The sequence below is a fragment of the Adiantum capillus-veneris genome, chromosome 17 (genome assembly GCF_014529385.1).
Source record: "Adiantum capillus-veneris isolate H3 chromosome 17, ASM1452938v2, whole genome shotgun sequence".
Lineage (NCBI taxonomy): Eukaryota > Viridiplantae > Streptophyta > Polypodiopsida > Polypodiales > Pteridaceae > Adiantum > Adiantum capillus-veneris.
Genome location: NC_140947.1, coordinates 6479173 through 6491830, shown reverse-complemented (window position 1 = coordinate 6491830; position 12658 = coordinate 6479173).

The window sequence follows — 12658 nt, the reverse complement described above, 5'->3', positions numbered from 1 at the left end:
CTATGTCTTTGCTGGCCTTGACGAGTTCTTGATGTCTTGGTGTTGGTTGAAGTTGTTGTGGTAGCCTCTTCTACAGTTGGTTGCTTTGGGTGATGTTAAAGCTGCCTTGAAGTTGTACATGTAGTGAATCTGAAGCCTGGAACTCTCCCCCTCCGATTGGTTGTTGTATGTTGAATTGCATGAGGTTGTATCGACTTGTTGGTGCAGCAGGCCCGACAAAATTTTACCTTTAGTGTTAACATCGGCAAATGCTTCAAATTTGGACCAAAAATTTGAGAGAGTTTCATGCATGTCCTTATTTTAAAAATTCTTTTGGCAAGCATTGTAAGTACTTGATGTAGCAACAACATTAAAAAAAAGAAGGTAGTCGACAGTGATAAGTACATAAGAGGTACTCCTATAACCTGTTGGATTAAGTTTTCAAGGAAGTCAATTGCTAGCATCACCACATGTGTGCACAACACTCATCTTTAATGCCCCTGAGCGCCCCTCGAGAGATTTTACCTTTTAGCTATCAATCAATTTGATTTATTCTTTCTATAGATCCATACCAACTTTTCAACTATTTTGTAATGGTTTTTCTTGATTTTTGAAGGTGCTTACATACTTCACACCTCTCCTCTCTCCCTTACACTTAGGCAACATCTCTTCTTGCACACCAAAGAGCTAGGGATATGCTATTGAGAGACCCTTATTTACATGCCTAGAATGTCATTGATGCCAAATAGGATGCCCACACCCACTAGAACACCAAAGAGAGGGGTTGGAGTGGCATAATAACACCATGGACAAACTTTACTCACAAAAGTTAGATATTTCACCAAATACCAAAATTGAAGCAAAGAAGAAAGAGCCTTGGAGAGGGTAAATATAAGTCCATGGACACCACTAGAGAGAGATTAGAGAGATAGAGAAGGTTGAAGCTTTGTTTCACCAAAAGCTTTTGGAGGTGTATGTGGAACGAATGCATTAAGGGTTGTGAAGGGTTGCAAACACCATTCTCAAACCTTCGTGCTACACCTACTTTTGTATTGAACTCTTCACACCTCCCATGGAACCTGCTAAAGGCTCTTTTACTATACCTACAACAACAATACCATGAATTTTCCAATACTATTATAGATTAAAATTCCCTATTCATACCTCAATTTCAACTTGATGTTCTACTACAAGATTTGCTATCTAGAGTAGATCATTGTAGAGATGATCACCTCTTAGGATCTAAAACTTAAAACCATTAAAAAAAAAACATAAAGGATGATGACACTCCATTGTTCAAGAATCTAAGGCCTTTTGCCTCCTCTTTGTTTTTTTAATCAGAGTTCAACATCCTAACTTTTGCACAAGTAGACGCACATTTGTATTGCATGGCTAAGCCACAAAAAGAGGGAGAGACAAAGAGAAAAGAGAGGTCTTCTCTTTTGTAAAAACAATTCAAGAGACCCTGTAGTTCTATCAACAACAAGTCCTCACGTCAAGACGTGTAACTCAAAAGAAAATTGAGAGAGCCAATCTATTGCACTTAGTTTAGAGAGAGAGAGAGAGAGAGAGAGTTAACTGAGCCGACGTCAGTTAACAGGAGCTGCTAAAGATTGAAGCCTTATGAATGCACATCAAAGATGAATACAAAGAAGCAGTGAAGACTGTTGCCTTGTTTTGCAAAAACAAGGCATATTGATGTGAGGTATCACTTTATTTGTGAAGTGCTTGAAGATAAGCGCATAGAGCTTGTCAAGATTCACATAGATGGTAGCCCTCCTGATCTACTAACCAAAGGTCTACCCTTTGAGAGGGTTGCACATTTTTTAATTCTTATGGCTATTGGCTAGAGATCCATATTCTATACATATGTCTACGGATTGCTTAAAGGCACATTGGCCTATAAGTGGGAGATTGTTGGGTTAAATGGCCATTATGCTTGACATCCATGTCATTGGAGAAAGTTTGGACTCAAGTTTAGTCCTTTTTGCACTAGAGAGAGAATGTGATTCAACCAATGGAGCTTGGGATGCTATCGTAATGTTCATTCCGATTTATTTCATTTATATCTCAACTTTTTTTTTAACAGTGTTCAAGTGCTTTAAAAAGATGAAATTGGAGATATGTGTTGATGAGTGCGCAACGTGAAAGGCATGCAAGGGCTGAGAGATTAGGGTTTTGGGAAGAGAGAGAGAGAGAGAGAGAGAGAGAGAGAGAGAGAGAGAGATAGAGAGTTTGGTGGAGCTTCTTCTTGCACAATGTGTGAGCTCCTTATTGTTCTATATTAGCAAAAAGAAAGAATGAGATTAGAGTTAGTGAGTGGTTAGCCTATGCTAGTCTTGGCCTAATGGCCTTTATCCCCAAAAACCTCCTACTTAAAGGCCAATGTGCCAATAAGTAGAGAAAATGGGTAAGTAGAGTATGATTGCTCTACCCAATACCCATCAAGTCACGACAATATGCAAACGCTAAGCCCTTTGTGAGAAGGTCAACATGGTTATCATGTGTGTGCACCTTGAAAAGTTGGATGCACTTGTCCTCAAGCACCTCTTGAATGAAATGATACTTGATCTCCATGTGCTTTGTCTTCGCATGAAACACAAAATTTTGTGCTAGTTGAATAGCATTTTAACTGTCACAACGTGACATTGGAATCTCAGCATTAACGCCCCAAATCTCCCACTAGATGAGCAAGCTAAATAGCTTATTTTCTTCCTCAATGGTTGATTGAGCAATGCAATCTTGCAAACGAGATCTCCATGATATTGCACCCCCAGCAAATGTGAAAACATAGCCACAAGTGGACCTTCTATTGTCCACATTCCCTCCATAATCAGCATTCGTGTATCCTTTTACACATGCCTCCTTGCTGCCAAAGCATAAGCATTTGTCCTTTATACCGCTCAAATATCTCATCGCTCCTTTCACTACCTCCCAATTACCAAGATTAGACATGTATTTGCTACCTACTCCCACTGCAAAGGCAATGTCTGGATGCATAGCAATCATAGCATACATCAAGCTAGCAATAGCAGATGCATAAGGAACCTTGTCCATTTCAACCTTTTCCTCCTTTGATTTAGGACAATCAATTTGGTTAAGTTTTACATATGGAGGTAATAGGCTATTGGACACCTTCCCCTATCCAAATTAAAACGTTGAAGTACCTTGGAATTGTACTCAGTTTGAGATAAGTAAAGCATTTTCTTGCTCCTATCTCTGACAATGCGCATACTTCCATAGAGAGCATTTTTAAGTTTGCAAACCATATTTTCCTTGCTAATAAGAACAACCTTTTGGTTGTTGCATATAAACGTCTTCATGAAGATCCCCATGCAAGATTTCCATTTTGACATCCATTTAAACAAGTTTCATATCCTCAATGGCTACCAATGCAAGCACTAAGTGAAGAGTGGCCATCTGGAGGTTTGTGAGTGCTTTGGGTTGTCAGTTTGGTGTGATATTTTTAAAGTTCTGTAAATATTCTTTTAGTTGAACATGAATTTTTGACAAGGGGGTTGGGAATTGATGGTACATACAAAGTTGGTCAAAGCTAGAAGTGGTGCTAAGCAATGCCAGAGGTGCATACAAGTAAATGACCAAGGGTTAAAGCAAGTAAAAAAGACCTGGGAAACTAGGTGTTTGTGGAAATGTATGTCTAAGCTGGTTCTATAGGCCATAAAGGCTCTATAATGGGACAGTTGGGAGGCTGGTCCAAGTGCCCAAAGTGCTATATTTTGTCATAGGATGTAGTGTTCAAGATTCTCTAGAAGCCAGTCCATACGGCTGTCCAAAATGGGCACATGGTAAAACTTTTACAAATGAAATCAAAACTTGTTGGAACTTTTGGATTTAGAATGTACTCGTTGAGATCTATCCATTGATATATAACATGCCATCAAATTCCTTATATTGTAGAAAATTCCATTTTTTGATGTAACAACTCCGTCTTATAAATGGAATCTCTCCCCACATTTCAGCTTTAGTTGGGAGGCCATAACTTCTACAAATCAACTCCAAATTTTTTGGAGTTTGGGGGAAGATGTCATTAGCAACATTGGCTCGGTCTCTCAATCGCCAGATGTGGTAGCACAACTCAAAAGAGAGCTATAGGAACTGAAAGCACTACAAGTGGCCAGGGCCCAAGTATGGTGCAAAAATTACAACAACACCAGCCACCCACCTCAAGAATGTCCCATGATGGTCCACAGTTAGTTCTGTGGTAAAGGCGGTCATGAAGCTAAGGATTTCTACCATCTGAAAGGTGTCCATCATCTGCACCAAAGCTTGGCCTCGCCCTTCGACCAGTTCACCTTGGGCTCCTCACTTTGGCCCTAATACATCTCCACCGTTGCTACCATCTTCCACTGTACCTAGTATGTCCCCTTATGGTGGCTCTATGATCCAGAGCTTCTATACTACCCCTAGCCGAGATCAAGTCATCGCCCCAACGGCACCGCACCCTCCACGCCCTACCTACTCTAGGGCGGCCAACCACCCAGTGAGGTGCTATAGGTGTGGCAAATATGGCTACTACCAAACTAGATGTTATCTACCAGAAGGGGCTCCACCATGCAGACATTCCAGATGCTAAAGATCCCTATTTGAGAGACTGCCCCAAGCAATGTCCATCTTCTTCTCTCAACATGATCTCGGTAAATTCTCTGCTTACTTCACAAGAGCCCACTATGTACACTTTGCCCTCACCATCCACTAGTGTCCTCACTCCTCACCCTTTACCTTCACCTGGTACATTGGCTCAAGAAATTGCAGGCACTACTGGAGTACTCACAAGATCTCAAAGAATAGCCCATAACCTATCCTTTCCCATAGAAAAGACTCTCCCTACAAGACAACCTAAGGAGTCATATAAGTTGCACGGTCGATAGTGGAATAAGAAGAGATAGAGCCACAAAATACAGTTATGCCTTTGGCATTGGAGCAGGCATACACAGAAGCCCTACAAGACATGGAGGCCCAAGATCTACCACAAGGAAGGCTTCACAGGTTAAAATCATTGCCAATGGAGGAGATTTTGAAGACCACCTACAAAAGCGTCTCATTGTATGAACTTCTTCAAATAGACCCTACTTTTAGGGGTGAGCTTCTCAGGGCAATCTAAGCTCTCTACCCCTCATGCCCAAATAGTAACGGGCACTTTTCCACAATTTCCTCTGAAGAGTCATACATGATTTCCTACCCACCGGCACCCCTCATTGACTATAAAAGTCCTCGCCTCACAGTGTCCATTTATGGCCATCACTTTATAACGGTGTCCTGGTGGATGGTGGCTCATGGATCAAGCTCATGCCAGAGTTCACCATGCGATAGCTTGGCTTGGTGCCCACCAAGAGCGACACTTTCATTGTCACCTTAGCCGTGTTAAGTATGGAGCCTGATTTACCCTTGTAATTTTCTGTGGTAAAAGTGCACATTTGTAAGGCGCCCATTATGAGGAGAATCCATCGTGCGTGAAGGAAAATCACTCACCGGAAACCAAAATTTTCACGGACAAGAATCAGGGGCAACTTTAGAGGCCTCGGGGGCGGAGGCCCCCGAGACTTTTTTTTTCGCCGGAATATTAAGGCCGGACGGCAGCCGGAAAGTGGTCGGAAAACAACCGGTTGGTTGGTCGGTGGCCGGTAGTCAATGGCCGATGGCCGGTGGTCGGAAGTCAATGGCCGGTGGTCGGTGGTCAGAAGTCAATGGCCGGTGGCCGGTGGCCGAATTCAAAAGCGGAATTGTCTTCTCAAGGGCGGCCACACATGGGCGGATTGGAGGGTCCGATTTGGACTTATTCGCACAAGGGCGGCTACACATGGCTATCTCTCATAAGAGAGGGTAGCCCTTTTGGCCTATAAAAGGAGGCCATTTCTACACACATTTCATAGTGTGAAGTTGATGCAACAAGGTGAGTGTGAGGTGGTGAGAGTGAAGCAAGGCAGGAGCTCTATCAAGGGTTTAATCCCTTTGTAAACTACTTCTTGTTTTGAAGTGCTAAAGCCATTGAGTGGCTGCTTTCCCGTGGACGTAGCCCACATTGGGTGAACCACGTATATCGTGTGTACTCTCTCTCTCTCTCTCTCTCTCTCTCTCTCTCTCTCTCTCTCTCTCTCTCTCTCTCTCTCTCTCTCTCTCTACTCTATAATCTCTTGTGTGTGAAATCTATCTCTCTCCATTAAGTAATCTACTCAAAAATCTATTTAGCTACGTCTTATTTTCTTACAACTGGTATCAGAGCAAGGTTTGCTCGTAGCTAAATTATCTCAAGGAAAGGATTCCTTGAATTGACTGGGAGTTATGGCGGAGGAAGGGAAGCTCAAGATTGAGAAGTTCAACGGCAAAAACTACCAACATTGGAAGATGCAGATTGAAGACTATCTCTACCAGAAGGACCTCTATTTGCCACTAGGCGGTCTTGCGAAGAAGCCTGCAACAATGGAAGATGAAGCATAATCAAAAGGCACTGGGAACAATCCGGTTAAGATTGGCGTCAATGGTGGCCTTCAATGTTTCGGAGATGAAGACCACGGAGGACTTGATGAAGTCACTTGACGACTTCTACGAGAAACCATCGGCATCCAATAAGGTATTTCTTATGAAGCGCTTGTTCAATCTAAAGATGGCAGAGAATGGTTCAGTTGCAGAACACCTAAATGACTTTAACACAAATATAAGTCAACTTCGATCAGTGAAAATCAATTTCGATGACGAAGTGCGAGCTCTCCTTATACTATCATCTCTACCGGATAGTTGGGATGGCCTTGTGATGGCTGTAAGTATTTCTATCTTTGGCACAAATACTCTTAAGTTTGATGATGTTGTGGGTGTTCCTAAGCGAGGAAATGCGAAGGAGAAGCACAGGAGAATCATCAAGTGCTGCACTATCAGTGGAAACAAGAGGAAGGCCTAAGGAGAGGTTCAAAAACCAAAAGGGTCGTGATCACTCAAGGCGGAGCAAGTCACGCACAAAGTCAGTTCTTGAATGTTGGAACTGCGGCAAGAAGGGCCACATCAAGAAGGATTGCAGGTCCAAGAAGAAGAAGGAGTAGAGTCTCAAGACAACAAGCCAACATCAGAGGTCAATGTGGCAGGTAAAGTAGAGCAAGATGCTCTAATTCTCTCATTAGACAATGTGTCTAATTCTTGGATAGTAGATTCCGGGGCTTCATTCCATGCGACACGACACAAGCAACATTTCCAAGACTACACCAAAGGTAATTTTGGGTATGTATACTTGGGAGATGATGATGTTAAGTATGGAGCCTGATTTACCCTTGTAATTTTCTGTGGTAAAAGCGCACATTTGTAAGGCTCCCATTATGAGGAGAAGCCATCGTGCACGAAGGAAAATCACTCACCGGAAACCAAAATTTTCACGGACAAGAATCAGGGGCAACTTTAAAGGCCGGAATATTATGGCCGGACGGCGGCCGGAAAGTGGTCGGAAAACAACCGGTCGGTTGGCCGGTGGCCGGTAGTCAATTGCCGATGGCCGGTGGTCGGAAGTCAATGGCCGGTGGCCGGTGGCCGAATTCAAAAGCGGACTTGTCTTCTCAACGGCGGCCACACATGGGCGGATTGGAGGGTCCGATTTGGACTTATTCGCACAAGGGCGGCTACACATGGCTGTCTCTCATAAGAGAGGGCAGCCCTTTGGCCTATAAAAGGAGGCCATTTCTACACACATTTCATAGTGTGAAGTTGATGCAACAAGGTGAGTGTGAGGTGGTGAGAGTGAAGCAAGGCGGGAGCTCCATTAAGGGTATAATCCCTTTGTAAACTACTTCTTCTTTTGAAGTGCTAAAGCCATTGAGTGGCTGCTTTCCCGTGGACGTAGCCCACATTGGGTGAACCACGTATATCATGTGTACTCTCTCTCTCTCTCTACTCTAGTATAATCTCTTGTGTGTGAAATCTATCTCTCTCCATTAAGTAATCTACTCAAAAATCTATTTAGCTATGTCTTATTTCCTAACAGATGAAGCTTGTGAGATTGTCGGCAAAGGTACAATTTCTGTCAAAACTGCTAACGGAAATGAATGTAAGCTTAAAGATGTTAGGCATGTTCCTTCTCTTCGCAAAAATTTGATCTCTACAGGACAATTGGACGATGAAGGTCACAACATTGCATTCGGAAACAAACGGTGGAAGATCTCAAAGGGATCTTTGGTGGTTGCCAAGGGAGAAAAAGTCGGTACACTTTACTTGTGTACTGTTAGCACGCAACCTTCAGCTTGTGCAACAACTACAGAAGTTGACAGTGCGGTGTGGCACTACCGACTTGGGCATATGAGTGCCAAAGGAATGCAAATCCTTCAAACAAAGAAGCTTCTACCAGGTTTGAAAGAAGTGGACTTAGAGTTTTGTGAAGATTGTGTTTATGGTAAACAAAAGAGGGTAAAATTTCAAAAATCAGAAAATGAAAGAAAAAATAAAAAACTTGAGTTGGTTCATTCTGATGTTTGGGGTCCTGCAAGTACACCATCACTTGGTGGCTCATTGTACTATGTAACATTCATAGACGATGAGACTAGAAAAACATGGGTTTATGTCATGAAGAATAAATCCGATGTATTTTCCATATTTCAAAGGTGGAAAGCCTTTGTGGAGAATGAAACAGGTACCAAATTTAAATGCCTCAGATCTGACAATGGAGGCGAATATTGCAGCCAAGCTTTTGAAAGCTTTTGTGATAGCAAGGGCATTTGGAGGCAAAGGACAACCCCAAGGACACCTCAACAAAATGGGATTTCGGAAAGGATGAACAGGACAATCATGGAACGAGCACGAAGCATGCGGCTACATGCAGGCCTACCGCTTGAGCTTTGGGCGGAAGCTGTAAGTACGTCTGTGTACTTAATCAATCGGTCACCCTCAACGGCATTGGATGGGGGAGTTCCAGAAGAGGCATGGACAGGTAAACCGATGAATTATGCATTTCTCAAAGTGTTTGGGTGTGAGGCTTTCATGCACGTAGATAGAAGCCTAAGATCAAAGCTAGATGCAAAGTCCAAAAAGTGTTTCTTCATTGGCTATGGAGAAGGAGACTTTGGGTATCGCCTATGGAATCCTGAAGATGGTAAAATCTTAAGGAGTAGGGATGTAATTTTTAACGAACAAAATATGTACAAAGATTACTTGGAAAGAAAACAAACAAAAGAAACAGGTGATGAGTACATGGAGCTTGAGGACGGTGAAGACTCAAGGACTGCAAACGGTGACAATGTGCAACAACGTCAACCAAATGAGGAGCCTCAACCTATTCTCCAAAGATCTACAAGAGCAAGTAGACCTCCAGAAAGGTTTGTTCCTTCCTTCAACCATATCTTGATCTCAGATTCTGGAGAGCCGGAATCATACGAAGAAGCTATGCAACATGAATCCAAAGAAGAATGGACGAAGAGCATGCAAGTGGAGATGGACTCACTACTTCGCAACCAAACATGGGAGTTGGTTGAGTTGCCTAAAGGTAAGCGGGCACTTCAAAACAAATGGGTGTACAAGCTGAAGGAAGAAGAAGGTGGGAAGAAAAGGTACAAGTCTAGGCTTGTGGTAAAAGTTTTTTCTCAAAAGAAAGGTATTGACTTCAATGAAATATTTTCTCCTGTTGTAAAAATGAACTCAATTAGGCTTGTCTTAAGCCTTGTGGCTGCTCATGATCTAAATCTTGAGCAAATGGATGTAAAATGGCATTCCCTCACGGTGACTTAGAGGAGGAAATCTACATGCTTCAACCAAAGGGGTATGAAGTAAAAGGTAAGGAGAAAATGGTTTGCAGATTAAAGAAGAGCTTGTATGGTTTAAAGCAAGCATCAAGACAATGGTACTTGAAGTTTGATCGATGGATGTTGGATCATGGATTCACAAGATGCAACTCGGATCACTGCGTCTACACGAAGAATTTGGGATATGGGAAATTTATCATCCTAATGTTGTATGTTGATGACATGTTGATTGCAAGTGCTAAGATGCAGGACATCAAAGACCTAAAAGAGGAGCTGTCCAAATCTTTTTCAATGAAAGATTTAGGTGCTGCAAAGAGGATACTTGGTATGAAAATATCAAGGGACAGGATGAAGAATACAATAAAGCTATCTCAAGAAGGTACTAGAAAGGTTTGCAATGCAAAATGCAAAACCAGTTTCTACACCTTTGGCTGGTCATTTTAAACTAACGAAGGATATGTGTCCAAAGACGCAAGAGGAGATAGCCTATATGTCTAAAGTTCCATATGCTGCAGCGGTAGGTTCTCTAATGTATGCTATGGTCTGGACAAGGCCAGACATTGCACATGCAGTGGGAGTTGTGAGTAGGTTCATGGACAACCCAGGTAAAGAGAATTGACAAGCTGTGAAGTGGATACTTAGGTATCTAAAAGGGTCAACAACAAATGCTTTGTATTTTGGAGGAACTGATATTTTTCTAGCTATGTGTTCACGGTTGGAGGCACAGCAGTAAGCTGGGCTTCAAAGCTGCAGAAAGTGGTTTCACTTTCTACCACGGAAGCAGAGTATGTAGCAATGATGGAGGCAACCAAAGAAATTCTGTGGCTTCACAGATTCTTAGAAGAGCTTGGATTCAAACAAGACAATTGTGTCTTGTACAGTGATAGCCAAAGCGCTATCCATCTTGCGAAGAACTCAGCCTTTCATTTAAGGACAAAGCACATTGAGGTGAGATATCACTTCATACGCACTCTTTTGGAAGAGGGACAGCTAAAGCTAGGAAAGGTGCATACAAGTGAAAATCCTACAGACATGTTTACAAAGGTGGTCAACAAGGAGAAGTTGAGTTTTTTCTCATCTTCAATCCGCATTCAAGGATAAGAATCCAGAATGGAAAGCAGTCACAGGTTTGGTTTGGAGATCAGTCGCCAAGTGGGAGATTGTTAAGTATGGAGCCTGATTTACCCTTGTAATTTTCTGTGGTAAAAGTGCACATTTGTAAGGCGCCCATTATGAGGAGAAGCCATTGTGCGTGAAGGAAAATCACTCACCGGAAACCAAAATTTTCACGGACAAGAATTAGGGGCAACTTTAGAGGCCTTGGGGGCGGAGGCCCCCGATAATTTTTTTTCGCCGGAATATTATGGCCGGCCGGCGGCCGGAAAGTGGTCGGAAAACAACCGGTTGGTTGGCCGGTGGCCGGTAGTCAATGGCCGATGGCCGCTGGTCGGAAGTGAATGGCCGGTGGCCGGTGGTCGGAAGTCAATGGCCGGTGGCCGGTGGCCGAATTCAAAAGCGGACTTGTCTTCTCAAGGGCGGCCACACATGGGCGGATTGGAGGGTCCGATTTGGACTTATTCGCACAAGGGCGGCTACACATGGCTGTCTCTCATAAGAGAGGGTAGCCCTTTTGGCCTATAAAAGGAGGCCATTTCTACACACATTTCATAGTGTGAAGTTGATGCAACAAGGTGAGTGTGAGGTGGTGAGAGTGAAGCAAGGCGGGAGCTCTATCAAGGGTTTAATCCCTTTGTAAACTACTTCTTGTTTTGAAGTGCTAAAGCCATTGAGTGGCTGCTTTCCCGTGGACGTAGCCCACATTGGGTGAACCACGTATATCGTGTGTACTCTCTCTCTCTCTCTCTCTCTCTCTCTCTCTACTCTATAATCTCTTGTGTGTGAAATCTATCTCTCTCCATTAAGTAATCTACTCAAAAATCTATTTAGCTACGTCTTATTTTCTTACAAGCCGACCAACACAAAGTCTGCCCGGTGGGAATTGTGGAACAAGTCCTAATAGTAGTAGATGACTTCACTTTTTGGCTCGATTTTGTGGTAGTTCAGCTACCAAAAATGGATGGGGGTTTTCCTCTACTAATTGGTAGGCCTTGTCTATGACATACTGGTGCAATTCATGACTAGGGAAATGATACAATGTGGATCACTACAGTAAGTACAAGGCATAGACAGATACAACTAGAAAGTGGAGCTGACCCATCCAATAGAAAGTCTTCCCTCAACATTGCACAACATGACGACCAGAAGGCAAAAGATAAAGCAGCCGAAGAGAACCCACTAGAGGAAGAGGTCTTACCCAATGTCCCCGGTGAGGACAATAAGCTCCTAGAATGGTTAGAAGCAGTACCCGACCCTAACTGTTTTGTATTCCTCATTGGAATGGAGGAAGACACAGGTATTGAAGAAGTGGAATTTCTTGGTCTCGGAGAGCCCATCACTCACCACAAGCGTGGTAAGAAGTCTCCTCTACAAGGAAAAAAAGAAGAAGAATTAGAGCATGAAACTCACACACATGATTATTCCCTACCCATAGACAAGGCTTCAACCGACCCCACCCCACCCAAGAGTCCGTAGACTAGCTCGGAAGACACAGGTATTGAAGAAGTGGAATCTCTTGGTCTCAGAGAGCCCATCACTCACCACATGTGTGGTAAGAAGTCTCCTCTACAAGGAAAAAATGAAGAATAATTAGAGCATGAAACTCACACACATGATTATTCCCTACCCATAGACAAGGCTTCAACCGACCCCACCCCACCCAAGAGTCCGTAGACTAGCTCAAAGAAAAGTAGAGATGACTTGCCTCTGGAGGAAGTTCCTCCAGGATGGTTATAGGAGTAGGCATAAGACTTTTCCATTGATCAGAGTCGTGCTCATGATGTGGAAGCATTGACCAAAGTTGGCCAAGATGTAGCTAAGTGGAACCCAGAAAA